This window comes from Antechinus flavipes, chromosome 1 (genome assembly GCF_016432865.1).
Source record: "Antechinus flavipes isolate AdamAnt ecotype Samford, QLD, Australia chromosome 1, AdamAnt_v2, whole genome shotgun sequence".
In the NCBI taxonomy this organism is placed as follows: Eukaryota; Metazoa; Chordata; class Mammalia; order Dasyuromorphia; family Dasyuridae; genus Antechinus; species Antechinus flavipes.
The window spans coordinates 498,080,806-498,097,101 of NC_067398.1; the positions used below are offsets into that span (position 1 = coordinate 498,080,806).

At 34.3% G+C, this 16,296-nt stretch overlaps 1 protein-coding gene across 1 annotated transcript in view; it reads right to left on the minus strand.

Annotated features, from left to right (window-relative positions):
- The window catches only part of COLEC12 (collectin subfamily member 12), a 213,733-nt gene that overhangs the window by 177,754 nt on the left and 19,683 nt on the right, over nt 1-16,296 (minus strand). The gene's annotated exons all lie outside the window — the stretch shown is intronic.

Genomic DNA, 16,296 nt, shown 5'->3' on the forward strand with positions numbered 1-16,296 from the left:
ACAGGAAACAAAATGGCCTTTCAAACCACATTCAAGAAGACTGACTGCTCAGGAGGCCTTCTGGCAAGATGTCAGAGAACCTGAGATCTCTCTATCCCTTAGTTTGACTGTCAGGTGCTTATGTAAAGAAGTGCACATGGAGATGGATTCTGTTGCCATAAAAACATTGGAGGTGGGCAGGTTTTGGCTAGAATAAATAGGAGAAAGAAACTGTTCAAGTCCTTAGCCTCTTCGTTATTCCTCTGCCAATACTAAAGCATTAAGAGAAATAAAGAGAAATAAATTCCCAGTTCTCAGATTTAAGCCCTATAGAGCATCAAAGACATAACTCTTTGAGATTGAGAGTAGTTATTGAGGGCACATAGTAAAAGAAGTAGAACAGGTCCATTTCTTCCTGTTGTCTCTATTCCTTTCATGACCCTCTCCTTAAGTTAATTTCATTTCTTGCCCATTTTCTCCCTTGATTCCTTCCTTCCAAGTCCCACAAAAATAATTAAAAGGAAGTCTTAAACTTTTCCTCCTTTGGAAGAAAAGTGACAGTGTCCCTCACTTCTCAATTTAGTTTAAAAGCTGTTCTTTCATATATATATATATGACTTTGTATATTCTTGATCTCCTCAATTCCCATGCTGCCCTTCAAAATTTCATTATGTTAAATGCAGATAAATGAGCTGGATTTAGAAGGGGATCAGAAAAGAGTAACATGGATTGGTTTTAGGAAATAGCACAAATTTTATTTAATGATCCTAAAATTCTCCTTGAGAGAAATGGTATTCCATTTAACACCAATGTTCTTCTGCTGATGTTATATAGCTGCAAGTTATGAAATGCTACAGTCTCTGAAAAAGTTAAGTTGAGGAACAACACACATTGCCAATGAGGAATTATGTAGAAGAATAGTGTAAAGTATGACATCAGTATTAGTGAGAAAGATGATATAGTAGTCAATTATCAACACTAAGAAAGAGAGATGATTGATGAATAGTCAATATGCTCCACTGGTTTCCCTGTGGTGATCGAGAGAACACAAGGAATGCCCTTAGGGTATTGGGTAAATCTGTGGTGAATCTGTGGGAAGACATGAATGATGGATGAAAGTTTCCCACTAAGGGCAGGCAAGGTGGATTATGATCTGGATCATGGGAAAACTCATAGAATTGAGTGATGAAAAAGAAATTATCTTACTGTAGCTGTGTAGATACAACTTGAGATAACTCTAGAGAAATCATATTATGGATCCAATGCTAAACTAATATTACGAAGGTACCTAGATACCAACAGTAGCAAAATCTAAACTTCACAGTCTGGAAAACAATCCAAAAAAGAAGGAAAGAAATGAGCTTTTAGATAGCGGCAATTATGTGTCAGACACTTTTTTACAAATATTATTTGATTTGACTCTGGCAGCAAGTGCTGTTCTTATCTCCAGTTTATAGTTAAGAAAACTGAGGGAAACAAAGGTGAAGAGTTTAGCTCAGAATCACACTGAGACCAAATTTGAACAAAGGTTTTCTTGACTTAAGGCAAGCTTTCTATCCACTGTACAATCCAAAAAAAAAAAAAAATGAGAAATGACCATCCTTCTTTCCTGAAGTAACTACTGACATAGTAATCCTCAAGAATTGTCGAAGGTGAACAAGTTTCTGCTTTATGTTTCCAGAAAATTTAGGAATACACATGTGGATTTTTTTGGAGGTACTAGCTTTGACATGCTTTGGTTAATCATAATTGTATCGTTGGGTCTAAACAAGGGAATAACTTGGGGTGAGAAGAGCTTTTAAATTATCTTTGACTCTTCTTTCTTCCTTAGGCTCTGATTTAAGAAGTCAAGTCCTAGTGATCTGCCTTTCAAATACCCATCAAACACCCATCAAATACTTTTTTCATTTGTACCATCACTGATTTAAAGTGCTTATCCCCTAGATGATTTTTGTCATCATCATTATTATTACTACTTCTAGTAACTACATTTTGCAAAGTGTTTTTACATATATTATCTTATTTGATCCTAATAACAAATCAGAAAGGTAGATGTTCTTATCCCCATTTTATAGAGGGTAAGAAGTTGTGACTTTCCTAATGTCACACAGCTAATAAATATCTGAAACAGGATCTGAACTCAGATCTTTATTTGAAGTCCAGAGCTCAATCTGTAATGATCCCCTTCAGGTCCAATCTCTTTATCTTTACAAATGAGGAAACTGAGGCCCAAAGAAATTGTAATTTTTGTCCAGGGTCACATAGCACATAAATGTCAAAGTCAGGATGTGAACACATCTCTTGATTTCAAGTTCAACATGCCCTACTACTCCATGCTCTATCTAATCTCTAATCTCTTAGTCTTAAAGAATAATTTTCATGAATAAACAGCCTGATTCCTCCCTTCTTGCTCTACAGAATATAATAATGGTACTCCTAGAACTCCATAGAAGAAAATGAGAAATTCCTCCCCACCTTGATTTTGGGAGAGGCAAATATTGGGAAGATGTAAACCACCTCAAATAGTGATCTCCAGGTGACAAAATAATTAAGGATCTGTTTTCTCATTCATAGAATGGATACCTTTTCCAAGTCACAGAAAATGGATCTGTCAACAAGGAAAATATTCCAGAACCAGATAAATTAATTAGATTGGTTTTCCCTACTCACAATATTATACCCTAATCTCTGTGGGATTTCCTTTATTATGAAGCCTCAAATCCAACGAAATGAGAGGATTACTGGCCCTACAAATGTCCGTGGTGAACTATTTAAATATGGTAGGCTCCTTCAGTCTAGTCTCTTGGAATAGAAGTAAGGTTCATTCTACGAAAATTGTGAAGTATATGGTATTTGTCTTTGATATTTTCATATTTTTCTTTCTGTGACCTTGTCTCAATTAATCAATCAATAAGAATTTATAGCTGGCATCTGTATGTCAAGCACTATGCTAAGTTCTAGAGATATAAAGAAAAAGGGGAAACAATCATACACATACACAGACATACATATACTTTTAGTTGGAGGTAAATCAGCCTAGAGAGAAGGTGGCAGTGCAGTTGTTAAATTGGATTATAATGCCCCAAAGCAACATAGCCTGCATGCTGCATGTAGGAGATTTGAGGAGAGGACTATGGGTAGTTTGGCCATAGCCATGACCATTCCTTTACCATTCATTTTCCAGGTTTTAAGGGAAATCTTGGTGTGAGAAATATGCTCCTATTACTTATAACTGTAGCTTTTGAACTCCCACTGGTGCCTTTCTCACAATTATACCATTAATTCTTAGCATGAAATATTACTAAATAAGAAAGCAAAAGCCATAATAATCTTTACTTGATATCTACTCAAAAAAAGGCAAAAGCATTCTGCTGTATGGATTGTTATACAATCAAAATAACAGTCTACTCATAAAAATAAATCATATTCTTCCAGAAATGCCTCTGGGGAATAATGAATACCTTTACAAAAACTTAGCAGCAAGGCACCTGAGTAGGAAAATTCATGTGTCCAAAACAACTTATAATTCTGGACTTCAGGACTAAATTTTAATGGTCTCTTTTAAGGAATAGACTTGAGGGTGTTTTGCCTCTTTTTGTATCTCTAGGGCTTCACATAGTACCAGATATATAATAATGCTTAAAAAATATTTAATGAATTAGTGAATTGAATTACCACAAATCACCTGATCCTCTTTACAGATTTTTTACTATCTTCCTGGTAGAAGTCACTTTTCTGCAACTCAGCATCTGAGATAGCATTAAGTTCTTTTAAGTAAAGTAGAAGCATTATATATACATACACACACACACACACACACACACACACACACATATATATATATATATATATTATATACTCTTTCAGTAAACAGAGCAATTCTAAGCATTCTTGGGGTCTGCAATTTTCCAGATATGCTCCCTCAGTTGGGTGCTGAAAAAATATTGAGCTATTTCTATTTGTCTTGTTTTACAAATATTGAATTTGAGATGCCTATGGGATATGTAGTTTGAAATGTCTACTAGAGTACTAGTCCTTCAGGATTGTAACTCAAGAGAAAGACTAGGGTTATATAAATATAGACCTGAGTCATCTACACAGAGATGGTAATTGAACTCATAGGGAACTGATGGGATTACTAAATCAAAAAGTACAAAGAAAAAAAGAAAAGGGTCAAAACCAGAACTTTTTTCACTCTTAAAAATGATTTGATTCTAAATGACCTCTCCTTTCATTTTCCACTTTTGTTAAAATTCCACTTTTTTTGATGCAGATTTTTTTTTTCCAGATAGGGAATAGGTGGATAGTTGTGTAATTAAGGTAATTTCATATTAAGGTGACTCCATGTAAAACAAAAGGAAGCATTTCAGTTAGTGTGATTTAGAGAGAGAGATTTAAGAGCAGAAGGCTTATCAAATGCCTTTTCTTTTTCATGGAAAAACAGAAAGGCAGGCTATTTTGATGTTTTATAAAAATCTTCAAAGGGGTCTCAGAGTAATGTCTTGACTACTGCCTACTTTGCTGACTTTAGCAGTTCCTCTAGTCTCTCCTTGGACTCAGTCTATTTATTGCTCTTTTGAACTAACAGAACCATCTTAATTCAAAGTCTCTGTTTCCATAAACTATTGTCCCAAGTCAACCTTGTGGAAGCAAGTAGTCTTAGAAGGCTCTTCCAGACTCAAGGATTAGCCTGCTAGGAATTCTGGTGACACTAGAGGAATGTAGTCTTCTGTATAGGTGGCCCCATCCCACTCCCAAGCAAAAATACTAATGTTGTTCAAGAAGACTCATTCTTCCTGACTTGCAACTTGAAAAATATCAAAGGAAACACTGGTTATACAAGAAATCAGAGAACTGAACTAATGTTTTATCACTAAAGAAAAAGGGCTCACTCTTGCTACAGAGTTTGGGAGACAAAAGAAGAAAAGTCCTAAGATTTAGAGGACCAGCTGGTGTGCTCTGTTTTGATAGTCTTCTACAAAGACACCAGCAAGAACAGGGAATATTTCCATAAGCAAGAGGAGATTTGAAAAGTTAAAGTCTTTTTTGGATTGTCAGTTCAAAAAGGTTATAGCTAATATGACATTTGTTTGATGATAACCAATGGGGATAAGATTTTCATTCAGAATGTCTTTCATTAACTTGAAAAGCACAAACAAAAATTTCATAATATGATAAATATGACCAGATCACTGAATTCATTTCCTTGATATTATTATTAATGACATTATAGTTTTATTAATTTTGCAGATACATGCATTTGAAAAATGACTCAATTGATTTAATGTGATTGGTGGGTAATTAACTCTCATATTTTAATTTGAAAGAAGATTGATTCAAGACACAAAAGCTTTGCTACATATGTCTATGGGATTGAGAAAGTACATGAAAAGACCATAGAACAGACAGATTGGAGTGAACTACTCTGATCTGGAACCAAGGATAAATTGATCTGAATTTTCCACTTGTTAATTTTTACCAAATGTTTCAAGTTTAATTTTAAGTCCATTTATTTTATTTGCCTGTATTTTTCTTATAAGTATGACACAGATTGAAGAATGACACATCTTCAAAGCTTGATTCACATTAAAATACCAAATTTCATAATGCCCCTAATTGATACTAAGAAGTACTATTTCCATTTTATAAATGGAAAATTCCTAGTTCTTTCTCCATCTCTGTTAATGTATTCCTATTCTTGGGCTCTCAGATAACTTTATACTTTTTCAAAATTTTCTTCCTACAAAAAGTCAGTACCTTTGAACCAAATAAGCTTACTAAATATTTGCAGAACCAATTAAAGGTCATTGTTAATATTAGTATGGGTTCATATGTTAACACTTAAGAGTTTCAATGATTTAGGACATGAAGTAATTGGGAAAGGAAACACTTTCCTCAAATGATTGTCTAGGGCTTGTCAGGTAGGATCTCTGTCTTATTATGCTATCTTTGCTGCTGCTGGACACAAGGAGACAGGATAATCCTTAGATAAGTGGAGGTATGTATTCATGGAGAGGAGAAATAAAGGATGGGAAGAATCTGGGGTAAGAGGAAATGTTTAATATTTTTTCTCCAAATATTTTAATATGTTAATTCTTTAGCCCCTAATTTCCCTCCAGAAAGGAGGAAGAGGGTGAAAGAAAAGAGGAGAGGTAGTATCTATTCCCTCTAGCTTGGGGTGCCCTCTATTGTATTTTTGAAAATCCTGCTGGTGAAAGGGAGGACACTTTTATAATTGGCTATTATTTCTCTTTTATGCAAGTCCATCATTGTTTATGAGTCTTTGTGTTTTTTATTAACTTACACTAAAAAACCAAAAGCATTCTATTTAAAAAAAATTATGAATGATACCCAACACATTATGGATGGCTAATAAATATCATGTAATTTTTATATTCTATTGACTAGCAAGGTCATTAACCATTTTAAAGAGTTGCTTGCCTCAATTTCTCTGCAAATCTCACAAAGTGCATTCTTTTTCATGAAAGGAATGCTGCTTAAGATACACCAATTCTCGTGTACATTTTTTCAAGTTTCCATTTATCCCTTTGTACTCACCTTATCTGTGATCCAAAAGATAACTTATTTTTTAAAAAGTCCCTTTTGCTTCTTTCCCCTATTCCCACCTTTCTAAATCCTGGACATAAAGTTTCATGACACAATATCATTGTTAATGTAAACATGTTTGAAGATTTATTTTGGAAAGTCTGTCTTGAGTCACTATTATGTGACTAATTGGTAAAATAACTAGAAAAGTAAAGTTTTTAATTAGGAGAGAGAAAACAAAAAAAATCAGAAAAAAATTTCTCCTCCTGAAAACATTTTTGTTTTATTTGATAAAAAAATATAGTTATAAAATTCTTTTTTAGATTTCTGAATAAAATGTTTTACATAAAATGTTCATATATTGCTACATAGTTTGATTTCTAAAATGTGTTCTGGAGGGAGATTTATATGTATATAAAATCTATATGTATATAAAATCTCCCTCCAGAACACATTTTAGAAATCAAACTATGTAGCAATATACATTGAGTATGGCTACAACTCAATCTGAAAGGACAGTTTTGCTAGACTCTTTGTCAAGCATCTCTAGTAATATTAATTGTTTTGAGGCTATATTTTCACTGACAAATACAAAAGGAAGTAAATGAAAACTTTATTAAGAAACAGGAAAAATGAAGTTGAGGATGATTCAAAATTTCTTAGAGTAAGACTTGGAATATGATTAGCATGAGAAAAACATGCTTTGATCAGCAGTTTATATTACTACAAATCTCTTGGAACCAAAATTAAAAGGTAGAAATGAAAATGGTATTGGATTATAAAATAAATAATGCACTTAGATATGATGTCTTACAGGTAATTTTAGATGGTGTTATTCATTCTAATACCACAATAATGCTAAATATCAATGATAATGACAACAATAAAAGATATAATGGTGTACCACCTTACAGTTCTGAGAAATTCATGGTAGTCTTCTGGGAAGAATTTGTTGAGAGTAGAATAAATAGCAGCAGACACAGTAGGAGTGATTAACTTTTCTAGAACTTATATAAGTAAAGAGAGGTTTATTTTAGGAATTAGTACTTCCTCCTGCCTCAGTAGAATATAATCTACTTTAATGTAGGGATTGTTTCTTCATTTTGTCATTTTATTTACAAAGCCTAGGACTATGCCCAAATGTAATAGCTACTTAATAAGCACTTTTTGGAATGAATTTAGATACTTTGAGAATCCCTACAGCTATTCTTTGAATGAAGGAAAATATGACAGTCGTGAGGTTTAACAAGAGTAGCTTACAAGGATGGCCCCTGAAGGATTTTAAGATGGGAAGTGATGTGGATAAGACTTGAGTATTAGGAAAATTATTTTTTTAGCCAAAGGATAAATTGGAGAGGGAAGATGATTGAACTAGCCTAAGCTTCATAGGAAAAGTTGGAAGTCAACCATTTGAGAGATGCAAAGAGGCCCACTTCTTGTATTCCCATTCCATTTTTTTTCTCCATTGGTTATGAATTTGACTTAACAAAATTTTAAATCATAAACTCTATTTGATTATCTCCAGGCGATCTCGTGAGTCATCCTGGCCCCTTCCTACCTTTCCAGTCTCTCTCTCCATGTCCTCTGTAATTTAGCTACATCATCCTTCTTGCTATTTTATGCATATAACTACAACTCTGATTAGATGTAGAACACTCTGCCTTCTCACTTCCAGCTCCCGACTTTCCTTTCTTCTTTCAACACTCAGCTCAGACCCTACTTTCTTCAAAAGGCCTTAGTCTTCCTGAACCCTTTTCTTCTCCTATATTCCCCATCTTGTTCCTTCTGGGATTATGTTTTACACTTACTATATTTTGTAGGTACATAGTTACTTGCATGTCATTTTGTCCTTTAGAATGTAAGCTCTCTGAGGGCAGAGGTGATGTTTTTGCCTTTCTTTGCACTCCCAGTATTTAGAATAGTATATAGTACTAGTATATAGTAAGTACTTAAATACTTGTGGAGTAATTGACCTATTTCCTTAATCTGGTATGTTAAACATTTTTGTCATGGTTTTCTTTTGCAGAGGTGGAGCTTATGGATCTTTTCTCAGAATGGTTTTAAATGAATAAAATAAAATGTATCATATTACCAAAGAAATAAGTAGCATTAAAATAAAAGTGCATTTTTTTCCCCATCCAAGTTCACTGACCCCATGAAATCTATCCACACACACATTTGAACTCAAGGTTAAAAGACCCTGCCTTAATTATATTAGCAGGGAACAAATCATGACACTGGGGTAAATAGGACACAGGAAAAGCAAACTTTGAATGTGAAGGGAAGAAAGGGAGAATGCTCCACTTCAGCACTGAAGGCTGAGGTAGGAAAGAGGCAGAAAAGAATAAAGACGATCATAGAAATACTGACCCTGAGGACTAGATTCACCTAAAATAGGAAGAAGTCCACAAAAAAGCCCACAAACTCCTTAGAAAATGAAAAATATCAAAGACAAATATAAATGCTTCATGGTTTTTCTTGGATTGACCCAAAATAGCACCCTTAATCATGAGTTTCCCCAGAACCTGTGACTATAGAGTTATGGCTATGTACTTTATGAAAGTACAATTCACATTAATGTAAGCAAACTTTCAAAACTGTTTTTTTTTTAATTGCTTGCATTTTTTTTTAACCAAAAGGATTGATTTCTTTCCCATCCTATCCCTTGCAACCCACCACTGGAAAAAAACTAATTTTTTCATGCTGTCAACCACCAAAACATCTAAGTGGATTTTTCTAAAACTTTTCCAAAAATAAAAACAAAACATATTCAGCTTAAGAACAAATGTAGGAAATACAGACTACCTACCCAACCCCTTCACTGAAATTTATGAGCAACTGAAAACCAGAAAGGTTAGGGGTAGGAATTATAATTGAAACATTTGAGCAATTTTGACTGGTGTGTTCAATACTACAGCCATTATGAAATGAATGAACTACTGTTAATTTGGTATATATAAATTCACAATAATTATTTTACTTCTCCAGCAAAGGCTTTAAGATATTATTAAAAATGAGAGTTATGAAAAACTCAATTCATAGTCAAAGTTGTCTCTCCTAAAAGTCATGGTAGAAACTGAAAACAAATTTATTATTCATGTTTGAGGCAGGAATCAAGTTAGATTCCTCTCCCTCCAAAACAAACAAATAAACAAAAAAAACCCCAAAGCTATAACTTATGAAATAGACACTAACATCCAAGATTCCTGATTTTGATTATTTAAATAAGTCTATGACACAGTAGATATGTCTTACAGAATTGTTTGAGGCACATAGAGTTGGGTCACAGGGCTAATTAAATACCTTGGGTCAAAGGACTACTAAGTAGTAGTAGTGAAATTTGACCTCCTTGACTTAATAGAATTATAAAATTAGAACTGTAGGGGATCTTAGAGGTCTTCAAGTCCAACTCTCAATTTTATATAGATAAGGAGACTAAGATATAAAGAAATTAACTGATTTGCCCAGGGTTACCTAGCTGGTAAGTATCTAAAGCAGGATTTGAATTCAGGTTCTCTGATTCTAAATCCAATAGTCTATACCAATCAATCTACTCTACTGACTAAATTTCAGATATATGTAAATATTTTTTTTTAGAAAATTCTTTTCCAAAAGACTTTAAAGAAAAGTGATAGAAAGTTACCTTTTTTAGAATCTATGAATGTTGTCCTCCTGCGCAAGGTCAAGATGACGCATTGAGGTCCTTCCCAATAGTCTTATTATTTGAACAGTTAAAAAAATTATATCTGATACTTTCTTTTTGTGCCTTCTCCTTACGTTGTATAAATTCTCATAGATTCTCAAAGAGATAGCTGAATTCATTATGGTTTACAGGACATAAATCCTAGAGTTATTGACATTTATGTAGAGATACTTACTTCATAGTTTTGAATGTTAAAAAAAAATCTCATAGGAGTACCAAGCCAGACTTATGCTCTATTGTTCTTTAACACTTTCCCCTTTTCACTTCCATCCCTCTGACTTATTTTTTCATTCTTTCTGTTTAGAGATGTTTAGAAAAGGTTCTGTTGAATGGATAGCCCTCACACTGGGCTCATTTAATCATTCCCCACAGGAAATGATGGAAATTCCTAACATTCTTATCAGGGAAAAGGGTTAACTTTGCTGGTGTCAGTCTTTGGGGAGGAGGGTGGTGAGAGGAATGTGAGAGGAAAGCAATAGTTTGTTTTCTGAAACAGATGACTTCAAAGGCATTTCTCTATTCAAATCTGAAGACCCAGTCAGGGAAATGCTTTGAGAAGGGCAGTTGGGTCTCCAGAGCCCAAGCAGGGGAGCCCAACTGGGACATCAGAATGTTTGCCCTTAACAGTATCTACTCAGGAAACTTCACCATGCTTCGAAGAAGGAATCATCACTTCTACTGACAGGAAAATAGTTAAGGATGAATGTTTTCTCTTTTTCCAAAAAAAGATCAAATAATCCAATACACTCTTAGTCCTTCAGCACCCTCTTAGTTTCCTGTCAAGCAGCAGTTCAGGGAGTTGACAACAGGCACAAACTGCAAATGTTGTATATTGTGTGTGTAAACTAGGAGGAGCACAGGACCTAGGGAAGCAGAGGTTGGAAATAGAGGTGAAGTCTCAGGACTGATCCAATTCAGTACATATTTATTGAGTTCTATTATGTAGTTAGCACTTTCCCAATTAAACTGCTCAATAAAATTATTGTTCATTTAACATTATTTTTGAAAGAGAAGACATTAAAGAGAAGAATAAGAAGATCCTTATGTATCAGTGGCTATAAATAATAATAATTTTCATATATCTAGTACTTCTTAATAAATGCTTTCTTCCACAGGACATTAATGCATTGTTAGTTCAGCTGTGAATTAGTACAGTCATATTGGAAAACAATTTGGAATTGTGTGAATAAAGTGAAAAATGTTCATAGCTTGACCCAGAGACTCCATTATTAGGCTTATGAAGGCCATTGATATGTGTGTGTGTGTGTGTGTGTGTGTGTGTGTGTGTGTGTGTGTATGTATATATATATATATAGTTCTGAATAGCTTTCTGGAGATCCTCTGGATGTGTCTTGATCTCAGCAGGATAGTCATCACTAGGATGGGCAGGAATAGAGTCTAAAGTCTTTATTGTCTCCTTCACAGTCTGTATCTGTCACAGTCTGACCCAGTCTTGATCTTAGTGGAGGAGTGCAGGAGTCAGGAGAACCACCAGGAGGATGGTCAAAGATGGAATGTCTCATTTCCAATCCTCTCAGCCCTCATATACCTTAGTACAATTATATCATTACAGTATGTACTGAGTATGTGTGAATTAGAGAGCCATTACATCACCATACTAAGTACCAAGTAAACTAGAGAACCATCATCTCATGAATTCCACTGAGTTAATACCTTGTTGTAAATATCCTTGTTTCAAGTATACTTCTCTAGCATTCCTGCCCTCTACATATATATACATATATACATATACATTTTTGTAATATATATATATATACATATATATATACACCTAACATACATATATATGTTTAAATATACATTTCTGTGGTATCGCATAACTGGAAACAACCAAGTTGTCTATCCATTGGGGAATAATTAAATAAGTTATGATACATAAATTTAATGGAATATTAACTGTGCTGTGAGACACAACAAATGTGATAAACACAGAGAAGTATGGAAAGATACAAATGGATGTAAAATAAGCAGGGTCCAGAATGAATACAATAATATGAAAGGGAAACATCCCCCACACACAAATAATTAAGAATGAATATTGCAAAATTACAGAGAACAAACGATCCAAAGAAAACATGAAAAAATACTTCTCCCAACTTCTTTGTAGAGGTATATGGGAAGAGGGGGTAGTGTTAGGTGGATGGAACATTGCATATATTTTCAGACTTTTTTGATGAATTGATTGATTTGATTGATTACTTTCTTCTACAGTTTCTTTAAAAAACAACAACTTTGGAATGGAAAGACTTTCTAGACAGAGGAAGGGGAAAATACAGGAAGAAATTTGGGCACTATAAAAGCAAATGCCATCAAAAAACATTTTTTTAAAAAAGAAAACACTTTCTTCACAACCATTCTAGATCGTACAAGGAATATACGTTGTATAAGTATTGAGCTCTTACAGTTTAAGAAACAAATATGTATATACTTGTGAAGCTGTAGGTAGGAAAGATTCTTTAAGGTCAAATTGGAATGCACATTTGCGTGCATTGGCATGGAAGGTGGGCAAAGATTCACAGGATGTACCTTTAAAAAAAAACAACAACATAACAAACCTCTTTCCCATAAATGCTATTCTCCAGGTTTTTTTCCTGAGACTTTATCACTTTATTTCCTAAAAAAACTGAATTCCACTTCATAGACAATGACTTCCTTCTATTTGTTCTTGTTGTCTTACAACTTGCAACCTTATGGATCTGTTTCACTCCTGTGATGTGACTAATGACAACAAACACACTATGGCTATTAATAATCCCTAAAGCTGAGCCCCAGGGAAGCAATTTGGTTAGAGTTTTGTTTGCCAAATACCAACCAACAAATGTTTCCAGCTGCCCACAATTACTCACTGTAAACTTTAAAATCTGCAGGACTTTTTACCAATGTTTTTGATAGGCTCAGCAATGTATCTCCTGATCTTCCATTATTCAAACTTTGTGCATCCTGTTATTAAGTGAATTTGTATTCCAACAACAACAAAAGAAAACCCAATTCAGTTGAAGGAAGCAAAATTGGATTTATCTCTACCACTCCCCCACCATTTGCAAGGGAAGTGAGGTCAGGAAGACAGGCAAGACTAAGACAGAAAAAAGGATCTTGAAAATCCTAGTGACTTCTCTCCAAAGGTCTATTCCTCACTATCAACTCAAGTCAACAAGTCAACACACATTAAGTGCCTACTATGTGCTAGGTACTGTGTTATGCACTGGAGATCTAAAGGAAGGCAAAACCAAAGCAAAACACCCTAAACCCACTTTCTACCCTTAAAATCTCACAATCTAATGGGAGAGACAACATACAAATAACTATGTGCAAACAAGACATATATTAAGATCAATTAGATATAGCCTCTGAGGAAAGTTCTTACCAGGACTGCCTGTCACAGGGAGAAAGACAGAATACTAAGAGTGAATTCAAATCTTTTTGTCTTTTTCCATTATCTGTGCAACAACTTTGGGACTCTTGGAATTCAGAAGTTACATGCTCTAGAGCCCATCAAGCCCCAAAACGCACTTTGTCACAGAATCAAGGAATGCCAGTAATAGAAAGGATAATAATTTTTTTTTATTTTGTTAAAGCTTTTTATTTACAAAATATATGCATGGGTAATTTTTCAACATTGGCCCTTTCAAAACTTTCTGTTCTAAATTTTCCCCTCTTCCCCCCCCCCCCCACCCTCTCCCTTAAATGTCAGGTAGTCTAATACACGTTAAATATCTTTAAAAATATGTTAAATCCAATATAGGTATACACATTTATGCAGTTATCTTGTTTGTGCTTAATATTTCTACATAAGAAATAAACTAAGGGTTAAGTCTATATAGAGATAGCATTGGAGAATTGTAAAGAAGTTGAGTTTAGAATCAGAGGCTTGGGTTTGAATCTCAAGCTTGAGTAGTGCCTTTCCTCTAGACTATCTCCAAATTATCCCACTGAGTAACTGTATAACAGTTTTGGATCAAACTTTGGCCAATTCATCTGGCCTCTTTGTGTGTTAGTATCCTCATTTTAAAAATTAAAACAATAATAAAGTTATCTGTCCTGTCTACCTTAGAGGGTGGATGTGAAGATCAAATGAAAAAAATGCAAATGAAATAATGCATTTGAATATTGTAAATGACAATCCAAATGTAGCATATTTAAGTCCTACCTACATGGTAGGATAAGCCTGAGGACTAGGACAACTTTGATTCAAGTCCTTGGGTTCTGTCACTCACTAGAGATGTGATTGCATAAGTCACTTAACTTTTCAGTGTCCCAGATAGCTCTTTAAGACTATAAATTGCAGAATAGCTGGTCATCTGTATTACTAGGGGAGATTTTCTGTTCTGGAACTCCTGTACTAAAGAAACCACTAATATGGAAAAAGAAGAGGAAGAAAAAGGAGAAGGATAAGAAAGAGAAAGAGGAAGAGAAAGGGAGGAAGAAAGGGAGGAGAATGAGGAGAAAGAAGAGGAGGAAGAGGAAGAAGAGGAGAAGAAAAAGGAGGAGAAGAGGAAGAGAAGGAGGAGGAGGAGGAGGAGGAGGAGGAGGAGAGGAGGAGGAGGAGGAGGAAGGGAGAGGAATAGGGAGAAGAACAGGGGAAAGAGGAGGAAGAGGAAAAGAAGAGGAAGAGAATAGAGAGGAAGAGAAAGAAGAGCAACAAGAAGAGAAGGAAGAGGAAGAGGAAGACCAAGAAGAATGAAGAAGAGAATCCAGCATTCCATCCCCTATCCTACATTTTGATCATTATCCAATATCTGAATAATTCTATGATTACTTATTGAAATCAATATATATATACATATGTATTATTGAATTGAAATATATTGAATATATATGTATATTGAAATCATGTATATATATATATATATACACACACACACACACACACACACACACACACACATATATATATATATATGGAAAGTTCATAGCATGCTGATATGTTGACATGTTATAGTATATATACCGAGTATAGGTTACATCAGTTTTATTTAGTAAACAAACATTTATGTCAGGGGCTTACTATATGCCAGGCACTTTGCTCAGCATTGGTGAAACACAATACCTTTTCTAACCTTAGAGAAGTCAGATCACTTCCCACTGGGCTTCAGTTTCCTCTTCAGTAAAATGAAATAATTGGATTACATAAAGTCTTAGATCCCTTCTATCTGTAAAATTGAACTTTATCTTGAATGGAACACCCATTAATTTATCTAAAAATAATCCTGATTCAGTTTTCCCATTCGTAACTTTATCCCACTCTTCCCTATAAGTGGTCATTCCTTTAATTTTTCACTATTCAAATATTCATATACTATTATCATTTTTCCCTTTAGTCATCACTGTTTGGAAACTTCTATTCTCATATTTAGTTCCTTAATTTATCATAAATTTAATCCTTCCAAATTCTTTTTTACTTTTTTCCTTGCTTTTTATAAAACCCCTACTAATCTCTCTGCAATTTTGAGAGCAATAAAACCTTTCTTCAGCAAGTAGTAAATAAAAATTCTCTCAAAGTCAATATTGCCAAAGGAATTCTTTTTGTTCACTGTTCAAAATAATTTTGGTGATACTCTAAGCTCACAGATATCTCAATTTTTTTTCCTAATTGCTTTTTCCCTCTTGTATTTTGTATCTGCCTTTCTACCAAAAACTGCTGCTATATTATTTCCCCCTCATCTGCCTAGTTCTTTTTCTCTTTTCAAATGCTTCCTTTAATAAATTCTGGTTTCATCTTGATGCTCCCTCACTTCTCACTTCTCCCCCCACTTCAGTGAACTCCTAAAACAAATAACACAACTACACATGCCAGAAATATTGACTCTGTAGCCTTGGTCAGGGGTAGAGAGAGGTTCAGTATGAGCAGAAGAATATACTATCCCACTTGTGTGCTTATGAAGGAACTGTGGGTTTGATACTACTGTCTTCCAATTTAAAAACACTATTTACTCAAAAAGAGATAAAGGAAGGAAAAAAAGTAGGAGTGGAAGAGAATATCTTAAGAAGAGATATTTAGAAGGAAAAAAAGGTAAAAAGTAGTTATCTTTAATGAGTAGTCTGTCTCT